Source organism: Gossypium hirsutum, chromosome D10 (assembly GCF_007990345.1).
Source record: "Gossypium hirsutum isolate 1008001.06 chromosome D10, Gossypium_hirsutum_v2.1, whole genome shotgun sequence".
In the NCBI taxonomy this organism is placed as follows: Eukaryota; Viridiplantae; Streptophyta; class Magnoliopsida; order Malvales; family Malvaceae; genus Gossypium; species Gossypium hirsutum.
The window spans coordinates 48,961,191-48,977,455 of NC_053446.1; positions in this window are offsets into that span (position 1 = coordinate 48,961,191).

The window sequence follows — 16,265 nt, forward strand, 5'->3', positions numbered from 1 at the left end:
TATGGATAATCAAATGTGCTTAAAAAATTAATTCACTAAAAATAATAATTTTGATTTAATTTGATTTATTTTTTCTAATGAGTTCTAAAACAATGCTTTAGTTGGTAGTTACCCAAATCAACATAACCACTTAAATTGTGGTTATTTAAAAATAAATATAAAACTATTTATTTAATTATAAATGTAAAAACTTGATTTTCATCTATGTCGAGAAATTTGATTTTGGGCTAGATTTCTTAGACTGAGACATTTTCGGGAGTCAAATCAAGATGTTTCAAGGAATGGGTATGATAAAGGATTAGAGTATCATTAGTTAGTAAATTAGATATTAATCGAAGCTATTAATGGGGTTTAATTAGGGAGTTCAATAATTAACGCTTTTGGACCAAATTGTAAGGTTAGTAAAATTAGAGGGTTAATGTGTGAATATTAGAAAATACGATTTAACACATTAGAGGCCCTTATGTTGTAAATATCCTAGAACCTTAATGGAAAATTTCCCTTTTTATAAAATTGTCTGAGGAACGGTTTGTTCCACAATATTTTCACAATTGACATTTTCTCTACACCAAAATTCTCTAAATCTTTTGAGATGTCATTGTTAAGTGCTTAAAGTGTATTAGAGGGAAAAAGTATTTAAGTTCAAGTTGCTGGAAGATTTTGACTAGTTAGAGGGTCTTAATATCGATTTTAAAATTAGATTTCAAGTTTAGATAGGTTAGATTAGAGTTCTATTGAGTTTCTATTAAAAGCAAGAAAATGTCGTGTTTTATCATAATGAATCACATTGTTAGTTTTAGGTGTTTTTAATGCTTGATTGTGTTGTACTAACTTTGTTTCTTTATTTGAATGGTTAATTATAGCGAAAGAATGACCAAGTCTTCAAGGGCCAAAGGGAAAGAAATTTTTTTTGAGGTATGATGACTTTAGTTCGTGGTAGCTTAATTCAATTTCACTATATAAGCTTATTAAGTGATCTAGCTTAGATTATCCCTACTGGTATTATGTAATACCCTGAAATTTACTACAGTAAGAAAGTAAGATAGTATATTTGATATAATAAAATAAGGAAATAAACTAACAAAAAGAGAAATTTGAGTTATGGCAACATTGGGAAGTATATTATGACATATTAATGCAATAAAGGATTAAATCGCAAAAGTGAGAAAAGTTTTGTTACCCAAGAGTAAATATTTAAAATTTGAGAGGTTAAAGTGTAAATATGAAAAATTTAAGGGACCAATAGTGCAAAATTTTTAAGGGTGGAATGATCTAGAAACTAAGGAAAATGGATGAATTAGGACCAAATTGAGTAAGTGAAGAATTATGAGGGACTAAATTATAATTTTACCAAATTAAGTGATGACTCAAGGATGAAATTTTAAAAGATCATAAAGGGCAAAATGGTCAATTAGAAAGAGAGAGAACTCTAGAAGGTAATGATGATGTTGGTGATATTTTTAATTAATTACCCCTATTAACAGACTCGGACTTTGGTAGATATACGGATTCCAACCAAACACACTAATACGGCACATGGTGCCTAAAACGGTACTCAGTACCTGATCAACATATCAGAAACAGTATACAACACATAAAGTACCTGAAATGACACACGTTGTGCCTAATACGACACATATAGTGCCTGATCGGCAACTATATCCGATCCTATGGCATGCCAACTATATCCGACTCAGCACGACTAGTTAATAGGGTTTCCAATTCTCAATTCAAATTGACTTTCATTTCAAAATTTACTTTCAATATCAAATTCACTTTTTCATTTACTAATCAAAATTCAATTCAATACTAACACATATTTCTCATTTAATTCAATACTAACAATAGAACACACACACACACACACACACACACACACACACATAATATCCATCACCAAATAACATTCACTTTAATCAAAATTATACAAAATATAGTTCATACGAACTTACCAGGCTAAATTGCAGGAATACCAAAATACAGGGGCATTTTGGAAATTTTCTATTTCCCTCGATTTTCCACTCGATCTTGATCTAAATTAATATTTCATTCAATTTATTAATTTAGACAATAAAACAATTTATTTCATGCAATTTGGTCATTTTTTATATTTTTACAAAATTACCCTTAAAATTTTACTTTTATTCAATTTAGTCCCTAAGCCTAAAACATGCAATTTAACCATTTTTAATGAAAACCCATGCTAGTTGAATATTCATATATTTTCCTCCTCCTCCTCTCCATTCCACATCCTTAATGTAAATAACATGCTTATATGTAATAATATCTATAATTCTACTATTTACTTATGTTCATATCAAAGTTGTCCACTTGAGTCATAGTCAATAAATCATTTATATCTTGAGCTACAGAATTCTAAATTAAGATTCGCTTGATGTTTTTGAAACTAGAGTCAAATATCTTTCTACCATAATTTTTTTAGAATTTATAGCTTAGCCAATAAGTACAATAAAATCTTCAAATTTATCCTTGTTCTGCTATTTGACAGCTTTGACCTTTGCTTACTAAAAAATAATTATCTCTTAGTACGGGGTTTGGATGATGTTTCCGTTTGTTTATCTTGAAAATAGACTCATCAAGAATGTAAAAATATAAATTTAAACCCCTAATTATTGTTTTAAAATTTTTGATGATTTTCCAAAGTCAGAACAGGGGAACCCGAAATTGTTCTGACATTGTCTCACAAAATTTAGTATATCTCATAATTTAAAAATCCATTGCTTACATCATTTCTTCTATGAAAAAATAGACTCAATAAAATTTAATTTAATAATTTATTCAACCTCTAATTCCATTTCTATGATTTTTGGTGAATTTTGAAAGTCAGATTACTACTACTGTCCAAAACTGTTTTAGTGTAAAATGTTGATAACCAAATTTATAACACCCTCCTTTCCTTTCTTTACAATATTTCCCATCACTTCCTCTTATTTCCCTTCACTTACATATCAAGAACATAGAAACTTATATAATAAAAATGAAAAAGTGAATTTGATATTGAAAGTAAATTTTGAAATGAAAGTGAATTTGAATTGAGAATTGGAAACCCTATTAACTAGTCGGGATAAGTCGAATATAGTTGGCATGTCATAGCATTGGAAGAGTACGGGAATTTATCAGCTTTGTTGATTAGATACTATATGTGTCGTATTAGGCACCACGTGTGTCGTTTCAGGCACTTTATGTGTTGTATACTGTTTCTGACATGTTGATTAGGTACTGAGTACAGTTTTAGGCACAATATGCCGTATTGGTGTGTTTGGTTGGAATCCGTGTATCCGCCAAAGTCTGAGTCTATTAATAGGGGTAATTAATTAAAAATTTAAATCGAACGAAATGAATCAGTTGAGCCATTAGAAGAAATGTGATTGTGGAATATAATTTGAAAATGTGAATTGAATATGAAAATGTGAATAGAAAGCATGAACTAAATGTTCATGAGTTAAATAATGGCTCAATGTGATAGTATATGATATTAACTAATGAATGAATTATTATCGGAAATATATTATTGAATTTAATACTCAATTTGGATTGAATGCAGATTGAGTACAATCGTTCTGTGGCAAAGGATGAATTGACGGATAAGACCATAACTAGGTTATGGCACATTGAACGTAAGACCATGGTTGGACCATGGCAGTATAGATACAAATGTAAGACCATAGCTGGGCTATGGCATTCTGATGATAAGACCATAATTGGATTATGACATTACAAATGTAAGACCATGGCAGGGCCATGGCAATACATGTGTAAGACCATAGTTGGACTATGGCACAAAAAGGACGATGTACTCATATCCGTTAGCCGTTCTTTGATTCAATAAGAAATGGTAAGAGACTTATGTGATTGAATTAAAAGATTTATAGGTTATTATTGATATTGATCTGAAGGAAGTGTGTTTATTGATTATATTGTATTTGACAAAGAAATTATGCATGTTGAGACGAGAAATAAACTCAAGTGTGACATGATGAGAAAATAAGTTTATTAATGTTGAATTTATATGTAAAATGTGCAAGTATGCTAACCAGTGTTGTTGCTTGATGCTTAGGCAAGTGCCAAGCTATTGGTTGAATAGTAATATGATTATTTATATAATGCATTGAATTTGTAAGTATTTAAGTGAAAATATGCTAGTGCTCATGAAAAAGTGGTAAGGTTTAAATTATGCAATTTTTATGAAATGACTTATTATGTGATCAATTCAAAAAAGGCTTTGGTTAAATGCATTAGCTTGTGATCATTGTTGAATGATATGTTTACGACTTGTGTGTCATGCACATGAAATAAGCGTGGAAGTAAAGAAATGCAAATGAAAATAAAGAAATTTGGAAGAGTATAAAGTTGTCTAAAATCCTATATTGTTAGGGATAAAATGTACAAGTGATGATGTGGATTTATTTACCTTGTGAGTTGATGAATATAGCCACACGAGCATTGTAGTATCAATATTAAATTATTCTTGATATTTATAAATTTCATATTTGAAATGAATGGGCATGATTAAAGTTTATATGAGCTTACTAAGCATTTACTGCTTACGTACTTGTTTTTCTTTACTTTTCAGATTATTGGAAGCTCTATTAGATTGGAAGCTTGTCAGAGTTTTATCACACTATCCATTGGTTCTATCGGTAATTTTGGATGATTTGATTCTGGTTTCTCCTTAACCTTGTTCCGGTGACGGATTTGGGTTAGGGGTTGTTACATATTATGTTTGAATATTATGTATGAAAATGTGAAAACATAGATGTTATGTATGTAGTGGTATGATGCTATATATTAGTGGTATGTGGTGATCCATGTTGAATGATGATAATAATCAATGTTTGTAAGACATTTAAATATTAAATGCCCTATTAAATAATGTTGGATATGGTTCGACTATAGTTGGCATGCTATAGAATTGATTTGTATCAAAGAAAGTATTTAACACTTATTTGAATTTCATTGGGTGCTTGTGTGTATTTATTTTGGCACTTGTGTGCTCCATTGTGGAGTGTTAGGGGAACGTGTTTACATGTATCGAAGCTTTTATGCCCGTTTGGTGCTTGTGCGCATCATTGTGAAGTGTAAAGGGTTAATACATATGTTCATACTTGATTCAACCTTTAGTTAACATGGGCTATAATAATGATATAAATTTTGGTTATTATGTTATTAGATGAATGACTTATGCATGAATATGTGATAATGAATCATTGAAGACACTATGTAATGAGTATATTGAAAATGACTCAATTTGACGTGTGAATTGGAATAGTTATTGAAGATGTTTTTCAAATGTTGAATTAACTTGTTGGTGATATATGTGCTTTAATCTATATTATGTTGATGATTAACATGCTATGTTACTTAATATCATTATATTAAGATTTTGGTTATGTGAGCACCATTGAGCTTTTCAATGCTTAGTGTGCGACTTGTTTGTTTTCGCACACAAGTGTTAAGTGATCTATAACACCCCAAAATATGGCCTAAGAATTTTAGCCTTTGAGTGTTTGAAATTTTGTGACATGGCATATCGGTAATGTTTTCAATTATGGTTTTTAGAAAATTAAATCAATTTCTGAGAATAAGTTTTAAATACCTTTAGTTTAAAAAATAGAACTGATTTACAAAAGAGTTAAAATTAAGAATCTTTATGAAGTAATTTGACCAAATGTCCAAAACCAACCTTAATACCCCATTTTCCAAATAATTTTCACCTCAACTACTTCTTCCCCATATTGGTGCCATCAGTTTGTTTTTCCTTTACTCTCCCAATCAAAATTTACTTCTAATTCCTAATCCTCTTTGATTTTTATCACCCTTGAACCTTAAACCTTTATAAAAACCAAGAAAATCACCAAAAAACTTTATCATCTACATCATCTTCTCCAAACATGGGTTATTCCGAATTAGCATCAAAGCTCTTTTTTCTTCCATCAGAGGTAACCATTTGACTTTCTATAAGTTTTAAATGATATATAGTCCCTCAAACTGAATTCTTAGCAATTGAAACGCATGTTTTAAATAAAAGCCGAAAAACGGGTCTTTAAAGGTGAATTTCAGGTTTGTGGATAAAAACATGATTTCAAAGTATTTTCAACTTATTTTAACATTATTAGAAGGTTTCTAAACTTACTTTAAAGTTTTGTTAAATATTTCTTGAGTTTTAATGAAGTTTCGAAAAATAGCCATAAAACATGTCGAAAAAGTCGATATCTTGAATTGAGTAGTTTTGTGAAGTTTAAAGGTCGAGAATTAGTTGTAGGTGAATTATAAGATGAACATAATTGGTTTTAGGCAAAAATATTAAGTATAGATCGAGATATTCGAATTTAAATTTTGCTATGTTATAAGTTTCAGTTATATGATAACTTAGTTTAGGCTTATGTTTTGTATGCTTGTAATGTGTCCTTGGTTGATTTTTGGATGTATTGTTGTGTGAATTTCTTGTGTTGAAGTTCTAGATTCAATAGAACCTTCTACGAGTAGAGATAAAGGCAAGGAAAAACTAGTTTGAGCTTTTGGCTTTTCGGCGAAAGCGTAATTGGTGAATGTTTGGAATAATTGCTTGTGGGCATGATTCAATATGTTATTTGAGAATTTAGTGATAGCCTAAACCCCTACTCTAAATTCTGAGTGTAAGCTTTCTCATACCTATGTTATCTTGTGATTTATATACTTATGTGAAGGTGAATATTTGAAATGAGATAAGATGCTATAACATGTGATTTGTGATTATGATAACTGGTGTGAAAGTGCAAATATGTACATGCTATGTATATGTTAAATGTTAGCGACAATGTTTTGCTAAAGATACAAATATGCAGTGATAGTGCACGAATAATTGGTAAGTGATATGTGATTAATTTAATATATTTTGGCATTGTGATATTGAAACCGTTGGATATAGGTGACATGCCATAGGATTGTGAGTGCTCACCTATATGTATAGTGATTTTGGGAGTCGAGGCCCTAGGACATGTTGGAGGGATAAGGGAATGTGAGCTAAGCTCCATTCAACAGGACATGTGAAGGGAAATAAGAAGAGTGTTAGGTTTATGCTTCACTTTTGGGACATGTTTGACTCTATGAGTCTATGTTTGGTGTGTTGGAGATCTGTGTATCCGATGAGTGATGATAGAGCTCACTTTTATGTTTCATAGCTCAAATACCTAATTATCTTAAAATGTATATATGTGTAATGTGATGTATGCCTAATTGAGTATGTGGTTGCTATGCAATTTATCTTAAACTATGAATATGTGTGTTATGATATATGTTTATGTGACATGTGACCATTATGTGATTTATCTATAAAGATGTTTTCGAATATTGTGACATATGCTTAAATGTTATGTGATTATATGAGTATTGTGATATATGCTTTTATGTTAGGTGATTATATAGGTCGTATGATATATGCTTGAAACTGAATATGTTTACCATGTAAAAGAACTAGAAAACAATACGTGAGTAAGTATATTATAACGCCAAAGTTGGAATTGTTGAGGTTGTGCTATATGGTTGTTTCGTTGATGCTTGATGAACTGTTTGCATGGTAGTTATTCTAGGCATTCACTGAGCTTGTTAAGCTTACCCATTCCCTTCTTAAACTTACAGATTAGTTGTGTGTCGGTGTGAGTGGTGTGGCTTTTTGAGGGGGTGATTTAAGCAAATCCATTTTTGTTATTCGTAGGTGTTTATTATTTGGTTATGTTTTGGGAATAAGGCAATGCGGTAGTCTTTGTGCTATTATTGGATATGATATTTTGAGTTGTCTCTATGATTTAATTGCTCTTGAGATTTTGGAATTCAATTCGTAATATATTGCTCGAATTTACTTTTCATGTTTGAAACTATAATTATGGTCGTTTCAGTGTTTATTTGATGTCGATACGATAACATGTTAAACTAGTACGAGTTGGAATGACTTATATGCTTAAAAATATTGTAATTTTTTGGGTCTAGAGCAGAGGTATCGATACTCGTGTTTTAGAAATGGTACCTCTGTGTTTTGAAACATGCAGGAAGTCAGAATAGAGATTTGGTATCGGTACCTTTTCTCGAGTATCGATACTTCACGACAAATACCGATAATTTTCAAGACATTAGGTTTTTAATCGAGAAACATAATGCAAGTTTGGTATCAATTTTCTAGGTGGTATCAATACCACTTAGAGAAAAGATCGATACCCTAGTGTTAGTATCGATACCTACGAACATGTTTTGGGAATTTGGCTAAATGGACCTTATGCATGTTCCAAACTGTTTATATGTCTAATTATTGTAAATTTAGCATGTATCAATGGTAACTATCTTGAATGTTTGAGTTAAAACCTATACAAACAACAAAATGATGGACGTTTTATCTACAATGAGCTTTTACTTGTTGGTTGTGGCATGAGACAGTGGTGTAGCATCTTGATATTCGAGCTTGGTGACCAGGCTGATATGGGGTGTTACATGATCATTTGTGTTCAATTCGTACTTCCTTGGCGTCTAAAGGCTTAAATATCAATTTCTACTCAATTTGTAATGTTTCTTGAGTTATTTTGTAGTAGGTGACATGTACCTAGGTCCTTAGGTGACTTTCATGTCTTAAAAAGTTGGATGTTGGTGTTTCAGATGCTTTTTGGTACTTGGTACATGTTTGGCTACCTATTTGGTCTTTGGATTCAGTTGTGTTGAATTTTGGAGGTTAATTTGATATGGTTTTCATGATACAATTTACTTGCCCACTGATATTGATTCCTAACTATCATGAGATTATCGAATGATGTGTAAGCGTACGCAGGTGTCAATAAGTAATAAAGTAGTTAGTAAAAAGTATCGTTTCCACAGGGACTGTACATAAGGCAAATATTGTGCAATTAACAACTAGCAAGTTGGTGATGGAAATAATAAAAAGACAATTAAGTTAACTAATTAACCTAATTAAAATTAACTAAGTGTGCACAACAATTAAAATGTAACACAGAGTGTAAGCAACAAATAATCACAATGACATGAAGGGGTAGAATAACTACTTTCCCTAACTTACGATCATTAAAAACAATGCTAAGGAATGTTACAGTGAACTCGTGACAATTTGGTAATTTATCAACCTAGATTCTATAAGCTATGAAGCCTCACTTTTAACCTTTTAGTTTATTTAACATATTTCTATGTTTAATTAACTTTAAGGTTCATATGCAAGCATCATACCAAGGGGTTATGCAAGGTAACAATATTGCTAAATATCATTACTAATTCAATTATTAAGAAATCAGACATGCACTATTCAAATAGCGTGTCCACTAATTGCCATCTTGTTTAGACTGAAAAATTAATTCATATGCTTCCTAACACTATTTATGTAATACATCCCCACCATTGGAATATTATTTGGCACGAATTCTAGTGGGGAGGAAGAGGGAGCCTCCTTTCTTTTTCTATGAGACTTGTGGAATACGTCCATGCCATTGGAATATTATTCTTTACAGTACAACATCTGCTCATTCTCCTAATCAAGCGAAGTCTTCTATTGTTGCTGCAGGGTCTTTTTCTCTTTTTTGTGCATCTAGTACCTTTCTGCCTACTCCAGCAACCAACATGGATACCTTAGCATTATTAGACGTAGTTCAAAAAAATGAAGGAGTTGTCACTGCGCCATTAAGAACAATGGTTGATAGAACTCAGAAAAGGCCAAGGGTGAAAGGAAGCACGTAGGATGTCGAAGGTAGTGACCGCCCACAATTGACTCATCGTAGACTTAGGAGAAGGCTTGCTCCTTTGAGAGCCATCACTCCTCCCGTTCTTGCCATTTCTCCTACTCCTGTTGTGCCAGTAGAGTTTACCAATTTTACAGACTCTCTAGTTCACATTGTGGATCCACCTACTGTAGTAATCATGCTAGAGACAACATACCACAACCAACCAGAGGCCCCTCTAGGTTCTTTACTCATTAATAATCCATCTGGCGAAGCGGGTAACCTTTTCCCATGATGGGACCTCTTAAGGCCGGGTCAATATCCCTTTTCCATTGATGCCATCTAGCAGCAGCAAAATAAAAACTTGCCTTAGCTGGTAAAAGGGGCTTTCCTCTATTTTTCTTACTCAAATTCTCATCTACTCCCAATCTCGGTGCTAGCGGGTTCCTTTTCAAGTTTTAGCAGCTGAATGCGGGCTTATGAGTTGTGTCCTTTAGGAGGCTTGCAATTGGAACAATATCAAACTGGTAGGCTTAGAAGAAATTGTGCATTTTGGAGAACAGCCCTTAGCTCAACTACACCAGGCTCATGAGGAAGCTATCAACCAGATTAAATAGCTTGACTCCTCGGTCTCTTATTGGAAGGCCAAATATGATAGTTTAGAAATTCGGGCCAAGAAAATAAAGGAAGACATCAATTGCCTAAGGGCCAGAGAGTCCTATTGGAAGGAGAAATTCAAATATCAAAACCAATGACGTTTATCAAAGTTGGAGTATCTATGCCAATCTAATAAGGAAGCTCTGAAAAGTACCAGGAGGACACTAAGAAGAATTTGGTCGAGGCCATGCCCATACTACGATCTAACTGTTAGAGTATGCCTAAAGACCAATCATGAGATGGTTGTAATAACATACTTGATTTATCATGTTTATTAATATAAGGCGTTACCATTATAACATACTGGTTGTTCTATAAAGACTGATGTTGGATATATCACAATCGATGTAAAGGGATATGGTTGGTCGATATAGAATAAGTCCCTCCTACATAATGGGAGTAATATCTTAGGCCACTTGATTAAGTGAGACTAAAAATGCATGGCCATGCTCAAATAAGTTGATATGAGATGTCATACTTATTTGTATATTGTAGTCTACTTAAGATATCAAGGAACATGGAATGGACTATACAAGTGTGACTATTCCATGACTTGTGTCCAATCCAGAGATAAAGGACTTAAGGATTATTGCATAAAAGGTTAATCATAAAAGGTTATGTCGAATCATGATCTCTTGTGACTTAGGTAGCAATGATGCATTGCTAGCTGCCACTCATTGTTTGTAACATTGGAATCGTTCTAGTATTACTGCTAACGTTACAGGAACCTACAGGGTCACAACCTATAGTTGAAATGAACGGAATAAACCATAGTTGGTTTTATTTTTGGGTGTCACTTGAATTAAATTAATTATAGAATTAATTTAATTCAGTAATCAAATTTCTAACACATTATGTATAAGGTTGTTGAACGCATAATGAGGACATGAATTTGATTAGCATATGAATTTAAATAAATATATGGTTTACCGAAATTATATTATAATTAATGTAATTATAATTTTCGGTTTAAAATATTATTATATTTATTTAATTTCTAAAAACCCTAAAAATAAAAGGGATATATTAGAATCCCGTTTTTCATTATTTTAAGGTCTAGCAGCCGTCAAAGAAATATAACTCTCAAAACTATTTTGGGGATTTTCTTCTGTTCGTAGTCAACTGGGTGGATTACGTAGAGGTCGGAGTCTCGATAGATTGCGGCTTGGTTTGACTGTAGATTAGACTACACATTGTCGAGAAGTTACTGTCTTCTCAATCGAAATATTAGGTAATTTTGTAATCTTTTCACTCCGATTCATTCTTCACACATGGATCTATGGTTAGGGTCGCCGATTTTAATTTTTTCCGTTGCGCCGTAGGGGTGCCGGCGATCCAACACTAACCTGGTCCTTCACACCCAATTTGTTGCGTTCCTCTCAATCTGAGTCAAGTGAACTTCAATTACTTACAGAAAGTCACTGCTGAGTCCCTAAACTTTAATGTTTATAATACTGAAGGCAAAGATTGGGAGAAGTCCCAGAGGGAATGGAGGCAATCGACTAAACTCTTCATCTCTAGAAAGCCAAAAATAGAAAAGGTAAATTTGGAAGTGTCTGATGCTTCTAAAAAAGTCCCCCAAGAACACCCTCTTTTATCAATAGAACTGTTTTCTTTCTTTCCAACCGGACTCACCTTCTTCAATACTAACAATGTGCTAGAGTATTCACCATTGCTAAATTCTTTAACTTACCTGAGGGTCTAAGCCAAGTCCGACATATCATGCATACAGGGCTGACTCTATTTAAACTTCTAGAGGATCAACTAAACCGAAAGTTTTGATACCAATTAAATTGTAACACCCTATACTTGACCCGGACATAGGATGCCACAATGTTTAACAAAAATATTACAATTGACAAAATCCATACTGAGCATACTTATTATTTATTTATTTTCTTATCTAATTTAAATTCTTTTGAAGGAAATGTTATTAATTACAACATGTTCTCAAAAGCAGTATAAGACATTACAACTTAAAAATTTGTTAAAACAGACTTAATCATGGCGTAAAGTATTATTCGTCATATATACAAAAATGCCTCTTTGTATGCATAATATCGCTATCCGAACTGCCACCCTGGCGCATTCCTGGCTTAGTCCCTTCTGGTGTACTGGTTCAATTCAAAAAACCTGAATTACAAATAGATGCCTTTAAGTTCAACGGAGCTTAGTGAGTCATAATTGACATTACTTTTAAACGTTGTTGTGTTATTCCTCGACTTGAAGATTCTAGACTTCCTTTCAGACTTTGGCAGATACTTTTTTAATTCCTGGTGGATAGCTATACGCCAGTCTCTGCACTTGACCCCCTTATGCATTTTTCGCTCAATTGGCATATCCAAAACTTCACACCTTATTTTAGATCCTAATTCACAATCTCTTTAAAAATAGAAGTTGGATACATTTCTCAGAATAATATACATACAAATACTACTATTAGTGAATTCTTATATTGGCTCTGGTGAGCTGCCAGTACTCTAATCATCCTGCATCTTCAAATCGATCCATAAAAGGAACTTGGTCTGATGAATGCAATAATTTATATTATCCAACAGAAACTTAGTTGACTTCAATACATAATGTGAAACCTTCCAGTTTGGTGGAAACTTACACCACCCATAATTATAGATATGCCAACTCTCTATCCTAGTGGGTTACTACGATGGATTCATCAGTTGGGTACCTTGTCGAGAGCTCTTTCTGAAAATGCCTCAAAGACATACCCAAATCTCGCCACAAAGGCATACTAACAACTCGCCAAATAGGCTTTACAAAATTTGCCATACAACATTTCTAGATGACTTGCTACAACGGCTTTCAAGATAACTTTGCCACTAAGGAATCCCAAATAATTTGTCACATAGGCCTTTCAAATAACTCCCCACAAGGACTTTCTTAATAATATGCCATGTAGGCCTTTCAGATAACTCGCCACAAAGGCTTTTCAGATAATATGTCACGTGGGCTTTTCTAAATAATATGCCATATAAGTCTTTCTGATAACTTACCACAAATGCTTTTTAGATAATATGCCACATAGGCTTTTTAGATAACTCGTCATAAAGGCTTTCCAAATAATATGCCACATTGGCTCTATTTGGTTTGCCACCAAGGCACCGTATAAACTATTGTGTTTGACGATATGCATTCGCCTAAACTCAACATCGCCTAATGTTTGCCCATCATTGCTCTTGGGACACACAAAAACCCTAGCAGGCAAATGCGGCACATCCACAATTTTCAGAATGTGCCATGACCATGGTCTTTCCACATATTTGCCACACTGGCCTTTTGCTCGTGTTTACTATCCTGTTTGATGTCATCAAAGCACTATCGTGATGTCCATGATCATATCACATATTTTCCTGACACATCACCCGTACCCTCATTTCTCCAACCATACTTTTTCATGCATCATTCATTTAACATAATGAACACATTTACATAGATTTCACTCATATCCATAACAGAGTCATACTTTCCAACACATAATTTCTTATGCATGCTTACTACACACCGTTATATTCATTTAGAACATTGTACACTTCATTTACATACTTGCAAATGCTTCATAGAAAATATACACACATACATACAACAACTTATCAAGCACAACTATAGGAACATCAACCATTCAAAGAATCATCATAAAATAACTTGTAAAAGTTAAGTCTAGAGACTCATTAGGAACCCATCTTTACCTTGTCCCAGAGCTTCTTTTTCGATCATCCCTCCCAATCCAGCAACATCAACTACTTACAAGATCATGGAATTTTCATTAAAATCCCTATTTACAGATAGTTTACTAATGTTTCAACTACATGCAACCCCCATTCAGGGCCTTCCTCTCAGGCCCCATTGTTCTTACATCTTTTAACATCCTTACTCTTTAACAATTGTAACATACAAAGTTATAAGACTTAGTAGAAGCTTGAATCATCCACTAGTTAAACAAAATCTTAGTTCCAGCTTAACATAGAAGAAAAAGAATAGTTAGGTTAGAAAGAAGGACCAGATTGACGAGTAGAAAGACAAATCATCTCGAATGTCTCCCTCCCCCTTCACCTTATATATACTCCTGGCCCCCCTCATTTCTCTACCAAATCTTAAGGTAGGTAAAAGAAAATCTGGCGAAAATCTACGCTACTGTTTGACTAGTCATAAGGAGGGTCAAAGCAATCCAATTAACTTCCGACTAATCCCATTACAAGAACCAACTTGAACAGTTCTCACATAAACCAAGCGTACTATACCTTGGCAGTAACTTGCGTATGGCGTGGTCTTAATGATAGTTAAGTTTCCTACAACTTCTCATACACTTGGTACGGTATTCATTCTCAGCTAAAACTTTGGGGCATTTTCTTCCTCAAGCGTACTCTTTCTTAAGCGTAGTCTTTCTTCACTTGAAGATACCCTATAATTAAATCCTTAGATACCATCAATGGGTGGATACTCTACGCTAGCATGCACCAATACTCTAATTTGTCACCAAGCTAGCAGGGTGGCAGATTATGCTACAATAGTGTGCCAAAACAGTTAAATTGCATACCTCACTAACCTTTTTGGATCTGTTGTTTTTGGGGTGTGACAAGATTTTTTGGTTGAAAGTTGAGAACAATAAACGTCTACTAAACCAAAAACATATGTATGAATTTGGTTAGGGTTTATTCCTATAAATATCACAAACTGGATCGATTTTTAAAATTTTAATTTTTCATAGTGCAAGAAATTTGATTTCCAAAATGAGAGTTTTTTCAACATAAAGATGAAAACATATTAGCCCAATCTTGTAGGTTATATGCTGTAGTGTTTCTAAGAAATTGAGTGTTAACATGTGAACTACAAGTCTTTCTTTCCTCTTATTGGACCAACTACCTTCAAAGATGAAGAAATCATATATTTAGCATATAAATTAATCGAGGTGAATTATTCCAAGATAAATTTTACAATAAACAAAAATTAGAACAATCACAACACAATTTGTCATCAATCACTCTTGACTTGAATGAAATTGTAAGGTAAAAGGTTTTAAAATAACTCTATTTTAGAGTTATCACACTCCCAAACTTAATTTATTGCTTGTCCCGAGTGATGACACTTGATAAATGCTAAAAAACATAAACTCAACATGCTAAGCATAATTAATTCTCCATCTAGTCATGCATCTATGAAATTATGCTCAAATTAAATTTGCAAATATGTAACTCAAGTGCATATATCATACAATTTCCCTCAAGTGTTAAAGTGCTAACAAAGTAATGAGTTGAATGCCTTATTCTCATGAATGTGCACTTAGTTATTTCCAATCAATATTTGTTTCCATTGATTAAGCTAAGCAATAATCCTAAGGTTTAAACATATGTCTTCATATGTTGAACTCAATAATTCCTCTCTACTAATGTAGTAGGCATAGTAATCTAAATTAATAGGTTTTTAACAAGGTTGTAATGTGGCTTGGTTCAAGTTATAGAAATAGATGGATTTTTTAGGCTAACAACCTGAAACTTAGCTTACCTTGGGCTTTTGAAATGCAATCATCCCCTAGAACACCCCATTCTTACCTTTTTCTCAATTTGGAAGTATGTGCTCACTAGGACCTTTTTCACAAATTTTTATAAAATACCATATCGGGCATACAATTACATATAAATCAACATTGAGCATTTATAATGAGCACCCAATATCTTTCTCTAACTCCCCAAACTTAAACAACAAACATGCCCAAAACAATTGAGTCTAAGATTTAGTAGAAAAAAGATAGAGATAATTATTTAAATAAGGAATGGCTTGTTATGTAAGGTTTTTCAAAAAAAAAAAAAGAACAGGCCATAAAACTCAAATTAGGTTTTTAAGGGATAAATATTTAATAAGGTTGGCTCAAAAGGCTCAAACAATTCA